At 41.8% G+C, this 21,862-nt stretch overlaps 1 long non-coding RNA gene across 1 annotated transcript; it reads right to left on the bottom strand.

The window, feature by feature from the left end:
* LOC110259304 lies at positions 1,244-20,253 on the bottom strand. Its single transcript, XR_002341580.1, has 2 exons — positions 18,925-20,253; positions 1,244-3,158 (listed from the first exon to the last, which is right to left on the bottom strand). It is a non-coding gene; the product is annotated as an uncharacterized LOC110259304 (long non-coding RNA).

Raw genomic sequence — 21,862 nt, 5'->3', positions numbered from 1 at the left:
GGGACTGAGCTTCAGGCAGAGTAGGGCCTCCCACTGTCGACTTAAAAAAATACATAATCTAAGAGTTGAGAGAGAAATTTAATTTAGGGCAAAATTAGGACTTAAGCCCAGGGGACAGCATGTCAGGTAGCCCTGAGAAACTCGGGGGGTGGGGGGGAGCTAGGATATATAGGAGTTTCTGCAACAAAACAGGTAGCAGGAACAAAAGAGGCCTGGGCTTACTGAAACATTCCTTTGATATGCTCCTCAGCCATCTGGGCCAGAATCCTGAGTTTTCATAGCCCTTGGGGCTCAACAGCTCACCTTTGGAGATGGCTGCATTCTCAGATGACTGTGACATCCTTCGTTATGTCCACTTAAGTACAGCCTGGGAAGTTGGTATTTCAGGGGTAAATAATATCAGTGTAAATATGATAAAGGTGAGGAGGAGTCTGTCGCTGGTCTCATGAAGGTTACTACCAGTCACAAGGAACAGACATCACCATGAAGGATTTTAGTGTTTTTCTAGATATGAGGAGTTGCAAGAATGGGGCACATAAAATCTTCTAAAAACTATCTATCAGAAGACCTGTTCTTCCAGTTTTCTGAGAGCAGAGAGTGCTTCATTCCTGATTTCCACCCTGAGCTCTGCTCAGGGGGTGATGCATGTCAGCAGCTGCGGTGGCGTATAATTAAATCCATGGAGAGGCAGATGGCAAGTGATACAAGTGCCAAACTCCAGTTCATAACACCAGCACCTAATGGTGGTTCTTTAATGTATATATAAATGATCCAAGCAAATCCCTCCGTGAATGTGTGTGGTAAAAGCAGCTCCTGACCCATCCAGTGTGAGCCCGTCTCCTGTTTGGATGCAGTGGGGTGAAAGACTGATGCTGCTGGGGCAAGGGAGTAGGGCTTGTGCACGTGGGTCAGTGTCCCTGTGGTCCTCTGCCTGATGGCAGTGCTGCTGGATGGAGGGAGAGCGCTCTCCCTCTGATTACCGCAGAGAGATGCTGATTGGGGACTTAAACACACACACACACACACACACACACACACACACACACAACCTAAAAGTTGATTGTTAAGTTTTATTTGGGGCAAAATGAGAGCTTAAGTCCAAGAGGCAGCAGCTCAAGTAGCCCTGAGAAAACTGCTCCAAGGAGGTGAGGGGGGGGAGTCAGGATTTAGAGATGTTTTGCAACAAAGGGCAGGTAGTAGGAACAAAACATTACTGCCAAAAAACCAGATATCTCAAGTTAAGGAATTTTGTGCTTTTTTATTTATGGGAAGATGCAAAGGTCTAGGCTCACTGAAATCATGCCTTTGATATACACCTCAGCTTCCTGTAGTTTTATAGCCTGAGTTTCTTCAGGGCTCCCTGTTAGGAGTGGCTGCAGTGTGATGGCTGCTAAGTAGCAGGTATTCTTTGTTTCTTTCCTGAGTTCCCCTGGGGTTCACCGGGCAGCCATGCGCACATTTTACAGAAGCCATCACTCACTTGGAGTCTTACTGTGAGGCTCCCTGGTAGCAGGTAGTAAGCACTGGAACTGGATTTGGGGGCCCACAGCTGAGTTGAGGACAAGTGGTAGACACTTTCACTGCCAACGAGCAGTCAACTGATCAATCCCAGGGTAAGGCAGAGTCTCAGTCTGGTGCCTCACAGCTCCCTGAAGCAGAACACTGGAGAAAGAGCTTTACACTCAGGCTCTGAAGGCAAGGATTCGAGTTTGAGCTCTGCTCTGTATAAGCAATAAAGTCACTCTGGGCCTCTGTTTTCTCATCTGCAAAATGAAGCTATAATACATACATTCTACAAAATTAATATGAAATTATATAGCTGAATGGACTATTCGCATATGTCATCATTTAAGCATGACTTTTTAAATACATTAAACACCATTCAGTTTTATTAATGCACACATATTAAAGTACTATGGAGTCTAAAGAAAGCCTTTCAAAATCCACTATAGGACCTTCAAACAAAACGAAGATTACAACTTTCAAGGAACATTCTTGATGTAACAACCTGAGAATTGTGCTTTCTGGGTTCTTTGGGGGAGGGGGTTATTTGGTTTGGTTTGGTTGTTGTCGTTTGCTTTTGCTTTTCAGGGCCACACAAACGACACATGGAAGTTCCCAGGCTATGCCACAGCCACAACAACATGGGATCTCAACCATATCTTCAACCTACACCACAACTCACGGCAACACTGGATCCCCGACCCACTGAGTGAGGCCAGGGATTGAACCCACATCCTCATGGATACTAGTCAGATTCATTTCCCCTGTATCACCACGGGAATTCCTCTGCTTCCTATGGTTTTAAATACTGGGGCTAATTACTTAGTAAAGATGGGTGTATATAAACTTTTAAAGAAGAGCTAAGCAATGCTTTTCTTGAAGATCTCTACCTCCCCATAGAGAGGGGTGTGGATTTTTCTAACAAATAGGTGTGACCTAACACAGCCTCTCCTGAGCTCCATATCTGCCTGAATATCACCTTCTAGATGTCTCCTACAAAATCCACTAACATATTAAACTCAGAATATCTAATCATTATTTAAAGTTTGCCTACAAACAAGCATTTCTTTTGCTTTTATTTCTGTTGCCTTGACAGACTGACTTAAGAAAACATTTGTAGGGCTGATGTCAGAGAATGTTTTGTCTATGTTCTCTTCTAGGAGTTTGATGGTGTCTTGTCTTGCGTTGAAGTCTTTAAGCCATTTTGAGTTTATTTTTGTGTGTGGTGTGAGGGTGTGTTCCAGTTTCATTGATTTACATGCAGCTGTCCAGTTTTCCCAACTCCACTTGCTGAAAAGACTGTCTTTTTCCCATTTTATATTCTTGCCTCCTTTGTCAAAAATTAACTGACTGTAGAAGTCTGGATTTATTTCTGGATTCTCTATTCTGTTCCATTGGTCTGCATGTCTGTTTTGGTACAAACCCTCATCTTCATAGATACTAGTTGGGTTCGTTAACCACTGAGCCATGATGGGAACTCTCCTCCGTCATAATTTCTTTGGCACAGGCCCATCCTTAGAAGCACAAGGCTAGAAGTTAATTTGCTGGCCTTACAGCTCCAATGTGTCATCCTCAAATACATCCTGGGCAAACAGTCATCTGGATTTAGCTGGAGCTCTGGAGAAGGCACCACTTCCTGGTGAAGACCACACAGCCTGCAGACAGTGTTCAAGCACATAGTAACTTTAAAGAGTCGTTGCATTGAGTCAAAGTATGCCTTCTCATATTTTCACCCTTTGTTCTTAGCTCATCCATTACATACACAAACCTTCCAGGAACTAGGTGCCAAGGCACAGAGGATAGAGCAGAAAACAGAACAAAGCTCCCTGCCTTCATGGAACTTATATTTTAGTGGAAGACACTGACAATAAATAAACAAAAGAGATAAATTATATTGTTCCTGCTGTGGTGCAGTGGCAACTAATCCATCTAGGAACCATGAGGTTGCAGGTTCTATCCCTGGCCTCACTCAGTGGGTTAAGGACCTGTGGTGTAGGTCACAGACGTGGCTCGGATCTGGCATTGCTGTGACTGTGATGTAGGCTGGCAGCTGTAGCTCCGATTAGACCCCTAGCCTGGGAACCTCCATAATGCCACAAGTGCAACCCTAAAAAGCAAAAAAAAAAAAACCCAAAAAAATAAAATATGAGGAGTGTTGTTTTGGACTGCGAAGTACATATCTTATTGACGTGACTACACAGAACATCTCTTCTTCAATCCCAAGATCCTCAATCTATTTGCCATCCTCTCAGGCTAAGAGGAGTTTATACTCCTCAGGGTAACAGTATGCTCTTTTCTTAGAATTATGGATTTCCTTCATAAATGTAGCTACAGCAGATACCAGCCTGGCCTGTAGAACTGAACATTCTTCACAATAGCCACAGGAATCATGTGTTTAGGCAATGTGATATCTCAAAGCATTTCACAAAGTAGACACTTTACAAAGGTTTAATATGGTTGACCTTCTCAGGGTTGCATATTCCTTATTCTCTTGTGCTTTAGGCCTTTCCTGATATTCTGATGATATACATCTCATAACTATATCATCATGGCATTTCTTTTTTTTTTTAACTTTCAAAATTTCTGATTTCATATATCATTCATCAGCAACACCAGATCTGAGCCATGTCTGCAACCTACACCACAGTTCATGGCAATGCTGGATCCTTAACCCCCTGAGTGAGGCCAGAGATGGAACCTGCATCCTCATCATTCCTAGTAGGGTTCCTTAACCACTGAGCCATGAAGGGAACTCTTTTTTTTTTTCATTCAAAGCTCTATTTCACGCACTCAAAGAACACTAGGCATGATGATCCTTTACGCTGGCTAAAAATGGATGCCACTTTTTACTAAGAGAACTAACGCATTGATTATGCATTCCGTAAAGCTAAACTTTCAAAAGCCCAGCACTCTGAGTTAGCTCAATATCACATGTCAGGTACAAAAGTGAGCATGCCTGGCAGATTTTACCGATCACTCTATACATCACGCATCAGGTAGAGCACTTTCCTTCATTGAGGAACATGGTTAGAACATGGTTAGAATAACTGTATTGCAAGCTCACCCAAAAGGGCTTCTTATTTATCTTGCACAGTATGGGTGGTATAAGGTTGGAAGAGAAGTTGGCTTGCAATACTCCCAATATCAGTTAGGTATTAATATTGAGAACAGCAGGCATCTAGAATATGCATGCACTAGGGTTCCAAACCTGAGAAAGAAGTTGTCCTGACTTGAGCCTGTGGTAAATATCTCCTTCCTGAGGACCTATTGTCTGGGTGCAAGAGCACCTTTATCATACTTTTTCTTATTCACAGTTTAAAAATTGGCATAACTAGGCTAGGCTGTTCATTAGCTCTAAGTATTGTGATATGTCTTTAAAAACTTTGGAGTTCTCAACGTGGCGTAGTTAAAAAGAATCCGACCAGGAACCATGAGGTTGCGGGTTCAATCCCTGGCCTCACTCAGTGGGTAAGGATCCTGTGTTGCTGTGAGCAGTGCTGTAGGTCACAGACACAGCTCAGATCCGGCATTGATGTGGCATAAGCCATCAGCTGTAGCTCCAATTGGACCCCTAGCCTGAGAACCTCTATATGCTGCAGGTGCAGCCCTAAAAAGACCAAAAAAAAGAAGAAGAAGAAAGAAAAACTGTTTTGAGAGATGACTCAAAAAGGCTTCTAGTTTCTCTTGGAAAGTAATCTTGGTTTAAGGGTGAAAAAGCTCTCCACTAGCAATTACATTTTGGTATTTTTATTGACGCAGAAGCCAGCAGGAATATGCCCGCACTAAATATTAAAACCTGAGAAAGAAATCCTGCCCACTTGAGCCTTGGGTAGAAAGCAGCTTCCTTAGGAAGTTTTGTCTGGGTTGTAAGAGTGGCATCTCTTATTCACAGTGAAAACACAGATCTTAACTAGGCTAAGCCATCTGTCCACTTTGAATACTGTGACATGACTTAACAAACTTCATGCTTCCTTATTCAAAGTTCTATTTCATTCACTCAAAGAACACATGGCATAAGGATGCTTTGCTCTGGCTGAAAAGGTCTGCCACTTTCCTAAAGAAACTAACAGGTTTGATTATGTTTTCTGTAAATATAATCTTTCAAATGCCTAGCACTCTGAATTTAGCTCTATATTGCATGCCGTGTACAAATGTGAGCATGACTGCTAGATTTGACCAATCACTCCAGCTATCACATGCCATGGGTAGCACTTCCCTTCATAGAAGAACACAGTTAGAAAAATCGTTTTGAGAGCTGACTCGAAAGGGCTTCTGCTTTCTTCAGGAAAGTATTGGTTGTATAAGGGTGAAAATCTCCTCGGCTCCCAACAAGAGTTAGGTATATTTATGGCAGACAGCCACCAGTGAAATATGCCCACCCTGCAGAATAAAACCCGAGAGAAAATCCTACCTGCTCGAGATTTAGGAGGATATGTGGTCACAATATTATTCACAGTAGAAACACAGATCTTGAGCAGGCTAGGCTATTCCCATGCTCTGAGTCCTGTTTCATGCCTTAAACAACAAACTCCATGCTTTCTTGTTCAAAGCCCTAGTTCAAAGAACACACAGCATAAGGATGCTTGCTCTCCCTGAAAGTGTTGCACTTACCTAAAAGAACTGACAAGTTTGATTATGCTTCCTGTAAAGAAAACCTTTCAATGGATAAGCAATGAGATCCTGCTGTATAGCACTGGGAACTGTATCTACTCACTTGTGATGGAGCATGATGATGTGAGAGAAAGAATGTATATATGTATGTGTGACTGGGTCACCTTGTTGTACAATAGAAAATTGACAGAACACTGTAAACCAGCTATAATGGAAAAAAATAAAAATCATTAAAATTAAAAAAAAAAAAAGCAAACCTTTCAGATGTCAAGCACCCTGAGTTTAGCTCCAAATCACACACCATGTACAACAGCAAGCAGGCCTGCCAGATTTTACTTACCACTCCAGACCTCACAGATCAGGCATAGCACTTCCATTCCTACATGAATGCTGTTAGATAAACCGACTTGGCATCTGACTCAAAAGAGTTTCTGTTTTCTCTTAGAATGTATTCACTGCATAAGTATGAAAAAGTTCACAGCTCTCAATATAATTTTTGGCAGTGAGGACAGCAACCAGCAAGAATATGCTGGCACTAGGAAATAAAACCTGAGAAAGAAATCCTACCCACTTGAGCCTTGGGAAGGAGGCTCCTTCTAGAACAAGTACTCTGTAGGCAAAAGATTGCCCTCTTATTCACAGTGGAAACACAGGCTTGGCCGATCATCTGCTTTGAGTACTGTGACAAGTCTTAAACAACAAACTTCAGGCTTTCTTATTCAAAACACTGTTTCACTCACTCAAGGACATACTGCATAAGGGAGCTTTGCTCTAGCTATAAAGGTTTGCCACTTACCTAAATAACTGACAACTTTTATTGTGCTTTCTGTAAAGAGAACTTTTCAAAGGCCAGTCACACTGAGTATGGCTCCATGTCACAAGCCACATCCAAAAGGCCTGCCAGATTTTACCAATCACTAGAGACATCACAGACCAGGTATAGCACTTCTCTTAATAGAAGAAAGCTGTTGGATAAACTGATTTTGGAACAGACTGGAAATGGTTTCTGGTTTCTCCTGGAATGTATACATTGTACAAAAGTAAAAAAGTTCACAGCTTTGAATATTACTAAGTCATTGGTACTGAGGACAACAAAGAGCAAGAATATGCCTGTACTAGGAATCAAAACCTGAGAAAGAAATCCTGCCCACTTGAGCCTTGGGTAGGAAGCCCCTTCCAGAAGAAGTATTATCTGGGGGCAAGATTTCTGCCTCTCATTCAAAGCAGAAACACAGACCTTAAGCTGGCTAGGTCTTTCATGTGCTTTGAGTACTGTGACTTTTTTTTTTTTTTTTTTTTGTCTTTTTAGGGCTGCACACGCGGCATATGGAGGTTCCCAAGCTAGGAGTCTAATCGGAGCTGTAGCTGCTGGACAATTCCACAGCCACAGCAACGCCAGATCCGAGCTACGTCTGCAACCTACACCAGAGCTCATGGCAACACCAGGTCCTTAATCCACTGAGCAAGGCCAGGGATCAAACCTGCAACCTCATGGTTCCTGGTCAGATTCGTTTCCGCTGTGCCATGACAGGAACTCCTGTGACATGTCTTAAACAACAAACTTTGAGCTTCCTTATTCAAAACACTCACTCAGGAATACACTGCCTAAGGATGCTTTGCTCTAGTTATAAAGGTTTGCCACCGACCAAAAGGACTAACAACTTCAATTATGCTTTCTATGAAGCAAACCTTTCAGATGCTGAGCACTTTGAGTATCGTTCAATATCACAAGCCGTGTCCAAAAGTGAGCAGGCTTGCAAGATTTTACCAGCAATTCTGGACATCACATACTGTATGGCACGTCCCTTAATAAAAGAACAATGTTAGAGAAACTCTTTTGAGAGTTGAGTCGAATGGGCTATTGGAATCTTGTGGTATTTGTTGTACAAGGTGAAAAAGTTCACACTTCTTTTTATCCTTTAGGTATTGGTATTGAGGATAGCATCCAGAAAGCATATGCCTACAGTAAGAATTAAAACCTGAGATAGTAATCCTTCCTGCTTAAACCCTGGGTGAGAAGAACTTTCCAGAAGTGCTGCATCCAGCTCTGCAGGGCAATGGAGAATCCTGGAAGGGAGACAGCAGCGCAGTATAACAAAACACACTTTACATTTAGAAAGTGGGGGACCAGGAGGCTCTCTCTTCTCCAGAATCAAAGGTGCCTAGGCTTTAGCCTACATGACTTTTATAAGGAAGGTGATGGGATTACTGGGGAAGGTGATGAGATTAGTATTAGTGGGATTAAGGAAAGTGACAAGATTAGTGGGCAAGAACAGGCATAGGCAGTGATGAAGTTATCTTCTTAGTGATATCAAAGGGGTACCCTTAGGACATAATGCAGTTGTTTATAGAATAACATGAATATCTTCATCTTTAAAGGAGACTCGTACTTTAGAACTCTGCATCCACAGATATTTGCCTTCTGCAGAGTTCAGCTGTTCAGTAGTCTCCAACACAGAAGTATTCTCTGGGTTCAAGATTGCCCTCTCTTATTCACAGAGGAAATACAAATTCTAAACAGGATAGGCAGTTCATATGCTTTCAGTAATGTGAAATGTCCTTTTTTTTTAAGTTTTTTATTTTTTCCATTATACTTGATTTACAGTGTTCTGTCAATTTCTACTGTGTAGCAAAGTGACCCAGTCATACAGATCAGCCGAGACTGAGAGACCTCAAAGTCAACAAAATGTCTTAAATAACAAACCTCAGGCTTCTTTGTTCAAAACTCTATTTCACTCACTTAAAGAACACACAACATCAGGGGGGATTGCTCTTGCTGAAAACATCTGTAATGTACCTAAATGACTAGCAAGTTTGATTAGCTTTCTATAAAGTGAAAATTTCAGATGCTGAGCACTCTGAGTTTAGCTCCATTATCACATGTACAAAAGCAAGCAGGCTTGACAGATTTTACCAATCACTCCAGATATCTCAGACCAGATATTTTCCCTTCATAGAAGAACAATGTTGGATAAACTGATTTAGGAACAGACTGGAAATGGTTTCTGGTTTCTTCTGGAATGTATACATTGTACAAAAGTGAAAAAGTTCACAGCTTTTAATATTACTTAGTTATTGGTATTGAGGGGAGCAAACAGCAAGAATATGCCTGCACGAGGAAGTAAAACCTGAGAAAGAAATCCAGTCCGCTTAAACCTTGGTAGGAAGCTCCTTCTAGAAAAAAAATATTCTCTGGAAGCAAGATTGCCATCTCTTATTCAAAGTGGAAACACAGATCTTCTGAGGCGAGGCCATTCATCTGCTTTGAGGACTGTGACATGACTTAAACAGCCAACTTCAGGCTTGCTTCTTCAAAACAAGAAACTATTCAAAACTATTTTACTCACTCTAGCTTTGCTCTGCTATAAAGGTTTGCCACTTACCTAAAGAAGTAACACGATTGATTATGCTTTCTGTAAAGTGAACTTTTCAAATGCTGAACACTCTGAGTTTAGCTCCATAGCACAGGCCAAGTCCAAAAGTGAGCAGGACTGTCAGATTTTACCAACACTCCAGACCTGACACCCCAGGTATACTACTCATATTCATAGAAGCACACTGTTAAAGAAACTCATTTGAGAACTACCCCAACAGGGCTCTTGGATTCTTTTGTTCAATATTTGTTGTATAAGGGTGATAAACTTCATAGTTCTTAATATTTAGGTATTGACGTTGAAGACAGCAGCCAGCAAGAATATACCTGCAGTAGGAATTAAAACCTAAGATAGTAACCCTACCCACTTGAACTTTGGGGAGGAAGTTTTTTCCAGAGGAAGCATTCTCTGGGGGAATATTGCCCTATCTTATTCACAGAGGAAATACAGATCTTATGCAGGCTAAGCCATTCAATTGCTTTCGGTACTGTGACATGTCTTAACAAACTTCAAGCTTCCTTGTACAAACCTCTATTTCACTCATTGGAAGAACACAAGGCATATGGGTAGATTGCTCTCACTGAAAATTTTTGCCTCATCCCTGAAAGAAATAGCACATTTGATTAAGCTATTTGTGAAGTGAACCTTTCAAATGCCATGCTCTCTGAGTATCGCTCCATATCACATGCCAAGTACAAAAGCGAGCAGGCCCGCCAGATTTTACCTATCACTCCAGACAACACAGACCAGGTATAGCACTCCCCTTCATAGAAGAACGCTGTTGGATAAACTGATTTAGGAAGATACTGGAAACAGTTTCTGGTTTCTCTGGTAATGAATACATTGTATAAGGGTGAAAAAGTTCACAGCATTCAATAACATTCAGTTATTCATACTGAGGAGCTCAAACAGCAAGAATATGTCTGCACTAGGAATTAAAACCTAAGAAAGAAATCCTGTCCTCTTGAGCCCTTGGGTAGGAAGCTCCTTCCAGAAGTATTCTCTGGGAACAAGACTGCCACCTCTTATTCAAAGTGGAAACACATGCTGTAAAATTTGGTTGTGATGATTTTTGTATACCTCTAAATGTAATAAAATGCATTAAGTTAAAAAAAATTTCCTTTAGAATTAAAAAAAAAAAAAAAAACCCAAAGTGGAAACACAGATCCTAAGCAGGCTAGGCTGTTCATCTGTTTTGAGTACTCTGACATGACTTAACCAACAAACTTCAGGTTTTCTTATTCAAACACTATTTCCCTCACTTGAGAACACACTGCCAAAAGGTGCTTAGCTCTAGTTATAAAAGGTTGCCACTCACCTAAAGAACTAATAAGTTTGACTATGTTTTCTGTATAGCATAGGACAGAACTTTTGTGCCAAACTTTTGGAGGGCTATAGAGACCATCTGGGAGCAGTTCTTACACTCGCCAGACCTTTTACCCAAAGATAACTGATCAGCCAAGCAGTTTTCCCACTGTCTTTGAGTTTTTCTTTTTTGTTCTTTGCCTTTTTTAGGGTCCCACCCAAAGCATGTGGAAGTTCCCAGGGGTAGAAGAGGAGCTGTAGCCACCGGCCTACACCACTGTCACAGCAACTTGGGATCTGAGCCACATCTGCAACCTACATCACAGCTCATGGTCATGGCAACACCCAATCATTTACCCACTGAGTGAGGCCATGGATAGAACCTGCATCCTCATGGATGCTAGTCATATTCCTTTTCATTGAGCCACAATGGGAACTCCTCTTTGAGCTTTTCTAACATCCTGAAATTAATTTCTGTTCTTTGTAACAGAAAAATCATGATCAACAGAAAAGTGGGTCATTTTTTTTCTGCAAAGGTGATCTTCACTACTCTGAAGCTGATGAAACCTTGTGAGTAAGGATTTAGTTAAGGAATGAAAGGCATTCTGGTGAGCTTTGGGGTCAGCCACCAGCAGGAGTGCTACTTAGGTTCAGGGAGCAGTCGACAAGCTAAGGCCAGGTATTGCTGGTTGGGTTATCTCAAACCCAGAAAAATAAGTTAATTCTTGAAGGAGATAACATTGAATTTGAATTCAGCTGCTTTGATTCAGCAAGTCACAACAGTTAAAGATATCATAAAAATTTTGGATAGTATCTATGTTTCTGAAAAAGGAAGAGTTAAGCAGGCCGATGAGTAAAATCTAAATTGTCCGGCTATAGGATCAGCAAGATGTCAGATTCATTTGTGACATTTAAAGATACAATAAAAGCTCTATTTATTTGGGGGGGGGGAAGAATACTCATTGCAGCATTGCTCATAATAGCAAAAGTCTGAAAACAGCCTAATGGCATAAAGTATGGGACAGTTCTACTGCCTCAGGCTCCTCTAGGCCTCAGCAATTGTGTGGGAGGGTTCTTGTGGGATGCTCTGGGGAGTCCTTGGATGGACTGATCATATGATATTCTAGGCTGAATAATGTCCCCGCAAATATGGCCACGTCCTAATCCCCAGAATCTGTGAACTTTTTATTTTTTTAAACAGCCACACCAACAGCATATGGAAGTTCTTGGGCCAGGGGTTGGATCAGAGCTGCAGCTGACCTATGCCACAACCATGGCAACACCAGATCCAAGCCATATCTTTGACCTACACTGCAGCTTGCAGTAATGCCGGATCCTTAACCCACTGAGGAAGGCCAGGGATTGAACCCACAATCCTCAAAGAGATAACGTTGGTACTTAACCCGCTGAACCACAACAGGAATGCTATTTCTTAAAGTTAAAGGGACTTCACAGGTATGACTATTAAGGATCTTTTTTTAAATTGTTATTTCCCCAATACAACTTTTTTTTCTGCTGTACAGCATGGTGACCCAGTTACACATACATGTATACATTCTTTTTTCCCACATTATCATGCTCCATCATAAGTGACTAGACATAGTTCCCATTGCTACACAGCAGGATCTCATTGCTAATCCATTCCAAAGGCAATAGTTTGATTATTCTGGATTATCTGGATGGATACAGAGGGATCCTGGAAGATACAGTCAGAGGAGAAGACGCTGTGGTGAGAGAAGCAGTGATTGGAATGACATACCTCAAAGATGAAGGGGCCACAAGCCAAGGAATACAGGTGGCCAGTCAAAAATAAAAAAGGCAAAGAAAACAGATTTTCCCCTCAGAGCTTCCAGAAGGAACCAGCCCTGTTAACACCTTGACTTTAACCCAGTAAAACAAATTTCTGACTTCTGACCTGCGGAAGTGTAATAGAGTAAATTTGTCTGGTTGTTTTTTTTGTTGTTGTTTTTGTTGTTTTTGTTTGTTTGTTTGTTTGTTTGTTTTGTTTTGTTTTGTTTGGCCATGCCCATGGTGGAAGTTCCAGGGCCAAGGATCAAACCCGTGCCATGGCAGCAAGCCAAGCCACAACAGTGACAATGCCAGATTCCTCCTGCAGATGCACCTTCTCCCTTGACAGTGTGGGAGTGCAGATACCCTGCTGATAGCCAGCACAGTGGAGAAGGCACAAAAGCTCTTCCTCCCTCCTCCCCTAGGCCTCTGTTTTCTTTTCTTTTTTTGCACCTTGGATATGTGGAAGTTCCCAGGCCAGGGGTCAAATCCACCTCACAGCAGAAACCGAAGCTGCTGCAGGGACAACGCTGGATCCTTAACTGGCTGCATCACAAGAGAACTCCACCTAGGTCTCTATTTTGAGGGAAGGTGCAAAGAAATACAGACCCACAGCAATGGACCATCCAATAACATTTTCACATCCTGGACCATATGATGATGCTGCCACCATCTGTTCTCTCCAGCGTGTGTCCTTCTGCTGCCATCTATTACATGCAGGTATAAACGCTTGCCATGGGTTATGGGAAGAACAAGATACACACTCTCTGATCAGCCCTGGTGACCATCAGCCAGATGAAGGGTAAAGGCTTGTTCCAGATGGTGTGTTAAGAAATGTGGGAGTGGTCACCTGCTTTCTACTTGGCACTTCTCTCAGGGAAGTCCACAGCTATGGTTTATTATGACAGTTGTCTTATGGAGGCAGAGAACAGATGCCTGCTCATCTTCTCCAACTTAGCTATAATTCTCTCTCTCTCTCTCTTTTTTTTTCTTTTTTTCTTTTTCACTTTTTTGCTTTTTAGGGCTGCTCTTGCGGCATATGGGAATTCCCAGGCTAGGGGTGGAATCGGAGCTGCAGCTGACAGCTTACACCACAGCCTCAGCAACACCAGAGCTGTGTCAGGCACCTACACCACAGTTCATGGCAACTCACTGGTTTGTCACCCCCTGAACCACAACCGGAACTGTTTTGTTTTTTTTGTTGTTGTTGTTTGTTTGTTTGTTTGTTTTTTCTTCTGTTTTTGCCTTGGAGCTTGGTATTGTAAGCTTTTTATTATCTAGTTTAAATAAATTAAATTATTATCTGTTTTCAAGAGAGAATCTCAATGACACGTCCTCTACCTCAAGCAAATAGTACTTCATTAAAAGATTTTCTATTTTTGGTCATCAAATTTAACCTATAGTCATTAAACATAAGGCTGACTGATTATAATAGTCTGAATTTAGGCTTCAACATTAGGTTGAAACGTAAGAGTACAATTGACTTTTAGCAATAGCTTCATTCCCTAATGACTGGTGGACTACTCATCTGGGCTACTTATCCCTGAATATCCAGCCATCCTCCATGTATGACTGCCCTAGCTGTCCCCATTATTAGAGAGAGTCATTCACTGATCACTTCAGGGACAGCCTGAGGTAATGGACGTGCATGGGCAAAGGACCTTACCTCTTGTTCAGATCCCTGACCTTAACAAAAAAGGACCTAATTTCCTTCCATTTTCCTTGGGAACCCATAGGCTAACGAGACAACTTCAGCCCCTTTTCTATAATCAGCATGTGCCACTATTCTGGAGAAGTTCAGAAAAAAACTGTTGCCTTTAACCACCCTCTTTGGCTAGCTTTCTTCTTCTTTCTTCCTCACTGGGTATCAGAAGAAGACGAGGAGGAGCATTTGATTCCAAAGCTCACCATTTCTTACTCATACCATATGTGCTGTGACTAAAGACTTGCTCATTCAGAGGCAGAAAAGCCTGTTTCTAGCTCCACCTCCGAAACTATGAAGTTAGAATTCAGTCAGCCAAAGGCACTAACCACTAGGAGAATTTTTCAAATTTTCCTAAACAGGTCTTCAATCAGTGACAAACCCAAACTGAATTATAGACTAGTTTTAACCATGGAGCAATGAGAACGTACGATCGTCGACTACATGTAAAAGTATGAATAATCCTCATAAAAACAATGCCGAACAAAAGAAGCTGGATGCAAAAGAGGACAGGCCAAACTATTCTTCTGTCAGGATAGTGGATACCCTTGGTGGGAGTGGAGGTAAAATATAAACAGATAGATAATCATGGAAAAAGCTGTGAAAAGCCATACCACGGAAAAACAAACAAACAAAAAACACTGAAACTAGACAGAGCAATTCTTTCAAACTTTCAGAGAATCAACCATTCTCATACTATTAGCTGTTCCAAAACACAGAGAAAGAGGCAAACATGCCAGTGTTTCATGAAGCCAAAATCTCATAAAGATTGTACAACAGAAAAACGATGGACCATTTCCATTTATAAATACAGAAGCAAAATACCTCAGTGAAATATGCAAACATGATTTTGAAAACAACATGACTATAGTTTATGCCAGGAAGGATAGAGTGGCATTATATAAGGAAATCCAGAGGTTCCCTGGTAGCACAGTGTGTTAAGGATCCAGTGTTGTCACTGATGTGGCTCAGGTTGCTGCTGTGGCATGGGTTCAATCCCTGGCCCGGGAACTTCTGCATGGAGTACATGCAGCACATGCAGCTAGACTGACCAAAAAAAAAAAAAAAAAATGAAATTCATTAACTGAATTCGAATTCACCACATAATTAAAAAGAGAAAAAAAGCAGAGCAATTCAGAGAAATACTAAAATGTGATATAATTGAATATTCATCCCTCATAAATATTCTGACAAAAGGAAAGATTATGCGATTATGTCTCTAGTATAACATGAGATATAGATCATGTCCACATGCACACATACACATATACACATCTTACCAGTCAATTATTATTCTGAATATTCCCATTAAAATCCAGGACAGGAAAAGGATGTTTACTTCCTCTCCTATAATTAGCATCATGCTCTAACCAAATGAGCTATCCAGCCATTGAATACTTACCCTCTTATTTAATGTTGTTCTGGAAGTGCTAGTTAATGCAATTAAACAATAAAACAAAGCAAGAGTCATAAATACCAGGAAGAAGGAAAGAATGATCAATTATATGATAGTCTATCTAGAAATCCAAAATAATCAACTAAAGGGAGTTCCCGTCATGGCTCAGTGGTAATCAACCCAACTAGTATCCATGAGGATGTGGGTTCAATCCCTGGCCTCACTCAGTGGTTAAGGAGTGAGGTGTGGTGTATGCCAGCAGCTACAGCTCCAATTTGACCCCTAGCCTGGAAACTTCCATATGCGGCGGGTGCCGCCCTAAAAAAGACAAAAAATCAATCAATCAACTGAAAAATTGTTAGAAACAATACAGGAGCACAGAACATGTTTTGTGTGTTTATCTTATCCTCACCCTTTTCCTGTGCTCTTGTTTCTAACAACTGCCTGACAAGCATACAGAGACACACAGGGCCCTGGATGTCAGCAGAGTTTGGTAGTGGTGGGTGGGACCAGGGGGTAAGTATCAAACAGAAGGCTTGGCTGCTTCAAAAACCTCAAAGGTGAGGCAGTTGTTCCAGTCAGAACTGGCAGAAGTGTGTGTGAGCGATCCTATGCCCCAAACTGAGCTCCTGGCTCAGTTAATATTCTGAAAATTGGTAAGCAGGGATGAAGCCTTTCATTCTGCACTTGGAAGTGAGCCTGTAATAAATCAGAAGGATCCTGGAAGCCCCTTCCTGATCAGCACCTCATCATGGACTGCGGTCAGAGCACAGAGCTGCTGCTCTGAGACCAGCAGGAAGACCAGCCCAGATGGAGTAAGCAGGCTAAGAAAACAGGAGCACAGCCTCTTTTCCCGAGAGCAAAGCTGGAGGTGAGAGAAGGTGAGGTGGGGAAGTAAGGAAAGGGAAGGAGTGCCCAGGCATCCGTCACTAGAAAGAGAGGAGATTTCCAGTGTGTCAGAAAATGCAGGGTATGTATGGGTTTCCAGGACTTGTGCCATTTGCCACCTGCTCCATCCTGTTTTAGAGCAATGATACTGCCTTTCTTCCAGTTCTCTCTTTAGCTGGTAACTAGGCACTTTGCTTTGTCCACTCTTTCAGTCCAGATAGCAACCCTTAGAAGTGAGATTTTTTTTATTATTTTGTATATTTCTCCAGATGTCTTCCTGCAGTAAATATAATTACTCTGGGTTAATTTTTTAGGGCTGTGGTGCAAAGTGACTTGATGTGGGAATCTCGGTTCTCAGACCAGGGATTGAATCCAGACCATAGTGATAAAAGCGCTGAATCCTAACCACTAGACCACCAGGGAACTCCCAAATTTTTTTAAAAATTTTCCAAAAGGAATCATTATGTAGTTTTGAAACCTTTTTTCATTATATTTTCGATATCTTTTCATTTTGTACAGATAGCTCTATCTCATTATTTTGCCAGGTATGGTTACCTAGTTCATGGACGTTCAGGTGGCTTTCAATTTTGGGTATTATAAATAATGCCGGAGTTCCCATGGTGGCACAGTGGTTAACAAATCTGACTAGGAACCATGAGGTTGCAGGTTCAATCCCTGGCCTTGCTTAGTGGGTTAAGGATCCGGCGTTGCCCTGAGCTGTGGTGTAGTTGCAGATGCGGCTCGGATCCAGAGTTGCTGTGGCTCTGGCAAAGGCCGGCAGCTACAGCTCCAATTGGACCCCTAGCCTGGGAACCTCCATATGCCGCAGGTGTGGCCCTAGAAAAGGCAAAAACACATAACAATAATAATAATAATGCCTACAACACAGTTCCTCCAGATCTCCATTCGGCAGATGGCCTCACTTCATCAAGACATCTGCTCAAACACTGCCTCCACAGAAAGACCTTCCTAGACCACCTATTTAAAATAGCACCTCAGAGTTTCCTCTGTGGCACAGTGGCATAAGGGTCATTGCTGAAGCACAGGTGCCATCCCCAGCTGGCACAGTGGGTTAAGGATCCAGCATTTGGTGGTATAGGTTGCAGCTGCAGCTTAGATTTACACCCTGGGGGTGCAGCCAAAAAAAAATTGTACTTTTCTCCAACTCTCTACCATTTCTTAATGCTTTACACCTTCACTTTCTCTTAGAGCCTTATCACTACCTGATTTTTTTTTTTTTTTTTTTTTTTTTGGCCACAATTGTGGCATGCAGAAGTTCCTAGGCCAGGGATGGAACACACAGTGCTGCAGTAAACAGAGCCACTGTAGTGACAATGCTGGATCCTTAACCTGCTGAGCCACAAGGGAACTCCTCCTCTTAATTTTAGAATTTAAAATACATGTGGGTTTTATGGTATAACAAAAAAGTAGAGGTACCAAATCTGACTGTCTCTGCCGCCTACTGCCTTCAAACACACCATGCAAGACCTGTGCCCTGCTGTCCAGCAGCTCACCACATAACTAACCTGGCCTACAAGCTGGGTCCTATGACCCTGTCTTTTATTTTTTTTAAGTATAAATGGTTTACAATTTTCCTTAAATTTCTGCTGTACAGCAAATTGATCTAGTCATACATTTATATGCATTCTTTGTTTTCATATTATCTCCCAAGAGGTCCTAACCCAAGAGATTGGACATAGTTCCCTGTGCTGTACAGTAAGTAAGACCCCATCTGTGACCCTGTCTTCTTCATCAAGTCTCCCAGTTAGTTTTCACCCTCACCTTACCCAATTCTTGCTGGGGTAGAAACAGCTAGTCTTTAAGTCAGCGGTAATGCTGTCTCAGTAATACTGGCTCTATTGCTGTGTGATAAAAGCATTTAACCTAACTGGGTTTCAGGAGTTCCCTTTGTGGCTCAGCGGTTAACAAACCCGACTAGGATCCATGAGAATGCGGGTTCCATCCCCGGCCTTGCTCAGTGGGTTAAGGATATGGCATTGCCATGAGCTGTGGTGTAGATCGAAGACTCAGCTCCGATCTGGCATTGCTGTGGCTGTGGTGTAGGCCGGCAGCTGCAGCTTCGATTCAACCCCTGGGAACATCCATGTGCCATGGGTGTGGCTCCCCCCCAAAAAAAATTAAAATAAATAAACAAATAATCTATTTGGGTTTCATTTTCTTCATATGTAAAAGGCGAATAAAAATCCCTCTCTCAGATGGTTCCTAAAAGATTAAGTAACATAAATATGTAAAGCATTTGGCTCAGTGCCTACCATATAGCTAGTGGGCACTATAGCTTTCCCAGCTCCCTCCAAAGCAACCCAGATTTTCGTGGCACTTGGGACATTTATTCTGACCTGTAGAAAGGGAAGGGGCAGTAGGTGGCATGTGGATGGTGCTTGAACATAGCAGGCACAGGCACTCAACGGAAGATGCCAGATTGAGTCGATTTCTGCCTTTAGGAACGAGTTCATCTTCACTGGAATGTTTTTTTCCATGTACATAGTTACACCACCCATCAGCTGATCACACTCTGCTGGGCACTCTCTCCCCAGCTGGCTGCTGTGTGAGTTCATCTCTCAGTCCTGTCTGAGCTCAACAAGGCCTTTTACAGAACTTTAAAACTGACTCACCACTGAGTCATCAAAACATAGCGATACCCAAACACACTCCTGTTGCTACACAAAAGATCAGCATGGGATGTCTGCCTTATCTCCTTTCCCTCTCCTACTGAGACAGGGCCCCTTGACTCACTGCACAGGAGTCATCACAACTTTTGTGTTGCAGTAATCTGAACAAAGCTGATTTAGATAATCACAGTGTGGTCAGCAGACAACTGGCAGTCCTTGTAGTCATCCAGGTCATTTCCTGTGTATGTCACTAACCCAGGAGGAGAGGCAATTAATCAATTATCCGGACTGTGTATTTAGCACCGGCCTTATGTTGGGCGCTCACTTAAGATTCCTCCTGTTTATAACATTTCTGTTAAGTGGCCTTTTTAGTTGTTGAAACTCGCCCAGAGTACAGAGAAGAGCAGCTCTTTGCCCTCCTATAAAGAGAAAAAAAAAAGTAATATTGGAGAATTTGGAGAAAAGATTTATTCCAATAGAGAGAAGTTTTAAAGCCATAAATAGGAAGCATGATGTTTCGGCCAAATGCCTCACAGAGCAATAATTTTAAATGTTAGTTGAGATCTTTTCTCTTATCTAGGAATGATAGGGCCAGTGGTCAGTATTTTCTCTTGGGAAAAGTCTTAAAGTTACTATCATTGCCACAGGCCTTACTGACTGCCTTGGACTATCAAATCTCTGAAGATTAGGGGGCCTATGCAAAGGCTGAGATAATTATGAGCAGACCCAGAGACTTCTTTCACTAATAAGACTGGTTAGAGTCAAGGTTTTGGGTGTATACAACTTTTAATATTATTGCATGGTCCTTCAGAGCTGAAGCTCTCAAGGAAAAACTGAATGAGGAGTTCCTGTCGTGGCTCAGCAGTAATTGTGTATAATGGAATCTACCCCTGATCTTATATAAATGTTAGAAGGGCAAATAAAAATAATATTTTAGTAATCCTTAAAGATTAATTAGGGCAGTAGGAGTTTCCTGGTGGCCTAGTGGTTAGGGATTTGGCATTGTCACTTCTGTGGCTCAGGTTGGATACCTGGACCAGGGGCTTCTGTGTGCCATGGGCACGGCAAAAAAAAAAAAAAAAAAAAAAAAAAAAAAAAAAATAGGCATGACAATAACTAACGTTCTGCTCATTAAAATACACATTTTCAACTGGTCACTATTCCCTAGCTATGATTTTCAAATTCTTATTTTATCACTAATACCTCTGTCCCGATTTGATTATCCTTGCTGGTTGTACACAAACTTATTTATCCACGTTAATTGTGCAAACTTATTTTGGAGATATCAGGAATCATGTTTCAGTTACTGATTATAAGGCCATTAACGAGAATGAGCATTCTCGAATAACATTGCTGTAATTAAAAGCACACATAACATTTACTGAATACTATTTGTAAGGGACAATGCTAGTCTCACATTTAATGTGCTGAACAACTAAGGAGGAACTGCCTTTGATTATTCTGTATTCATAGAGTGGGCTGATGAATATGTGGTGAAACAGTCCAACAATGTCATTCATCAGAGATATTAAGGCAAGTGACAAAGCAGAGAAATTTATCTGTACCTGAAAAGTCAAACAGGAGCAGTGGTAGGAGTTTCCACATTGTAGCCTGAGAACTGGATTCCTGGAGCCAAGTGGCAGTTGGTAAGTTTGAGCTGGGTTGAAGGGAGGTGAGGCTTGCTGAAAGAAGGGGAAAAGTAAAGATAACAAGGAAGATGAAGACAGTTGAACTTTTTTTTTTTTTCTTTTTGGTCGCCCCGCAGCACATGGTGTTCCTGGGCCAGGAATCAGATTCCTGCTGCAGTTTCAGCAACGCTGAATCCTTAACCCCCTGTTCCAGGCCAGGGATTGAACTGCCTCCCAGTGCTCCTGAGAGTCCACAGGATCCCACTGAGCCAAAGCAAAACCCAGTTGAACTTTTAAAGTGTATTATTTGGTTTTTAAGTAAAAAACAGATTTGACTAACATGGTTTTTGTTTGTTTTTTTAACTAAAAATCTATCAGCGTAGGCTCATGTTTAGAAAAAAGTTACTTCTCTAGAATCAAAAGCATAACTTGGAAAGGATTCAGCTTTGGGTAAAATCTGGCTAGTCTTAAGAAACATTCCTAGGGTACACCACTGTGAAAATTAGTTCCTGGTTCTGAAGGACCTTTTATTCAAAAGTGCAGGGCTTTATTCATTCAAAAGAGTGAAGGGGCTGGGGGCGGGGGTGGGAGGCAGTGGGACTTGCATGGATAGTAAAATTCCCATATAGGAGGGGCTTAGGAGCAAAAATCAGGTTCCCTGTTGGCTCAGTGGGGTTAAGGATCTGGTGTCATCACTGCTGTGGCCAGGGTTCAATCCCTAGCTCCGGATCTTCCACATGCTCCGGCACAGCCGAAGGAAAAAAAAAGTCCAGGGCTTATGTTAATGAGAATATGCACATATATTTATGTGCTATATATATTAAAAGTATTTGAGAGAGTGATTTAGGAATATCAATTATAAATCTTCAGAGCAGGAACCTTGCTTATTTTGCTGCTAAGGAATGTGAATGGGCTGACAACAGTGGCATTAAAGACTTCACTTGCTAAATTGTCAGTCTAAAGGGAATAAACAGGTTTGTTCTCCTAATACCTAGGGGCAAGATTTTTACTCAGTTATTGCAACATTACCACAAGCC

Source organism: Sus scrofa, chromosome 2, assembly GCF_000003025.6.
Source record: "Sus scrofa isolate TJ Tabasco breed Duroc chromosome 2, Sscrofa11.1, whole genome shotgun sequence".
In the NCBI taxonomy this organism is placed as follows: Eukaryota; Metazoa; Chordata; class Mammalia; order Artiodactyla; family Suidae; genus Sus; species Sus scrofa.
Note: the sequence above shows the minus strand (reverse complement) of the source record. Positions and strands in the feature narration are given on the sequence as shown.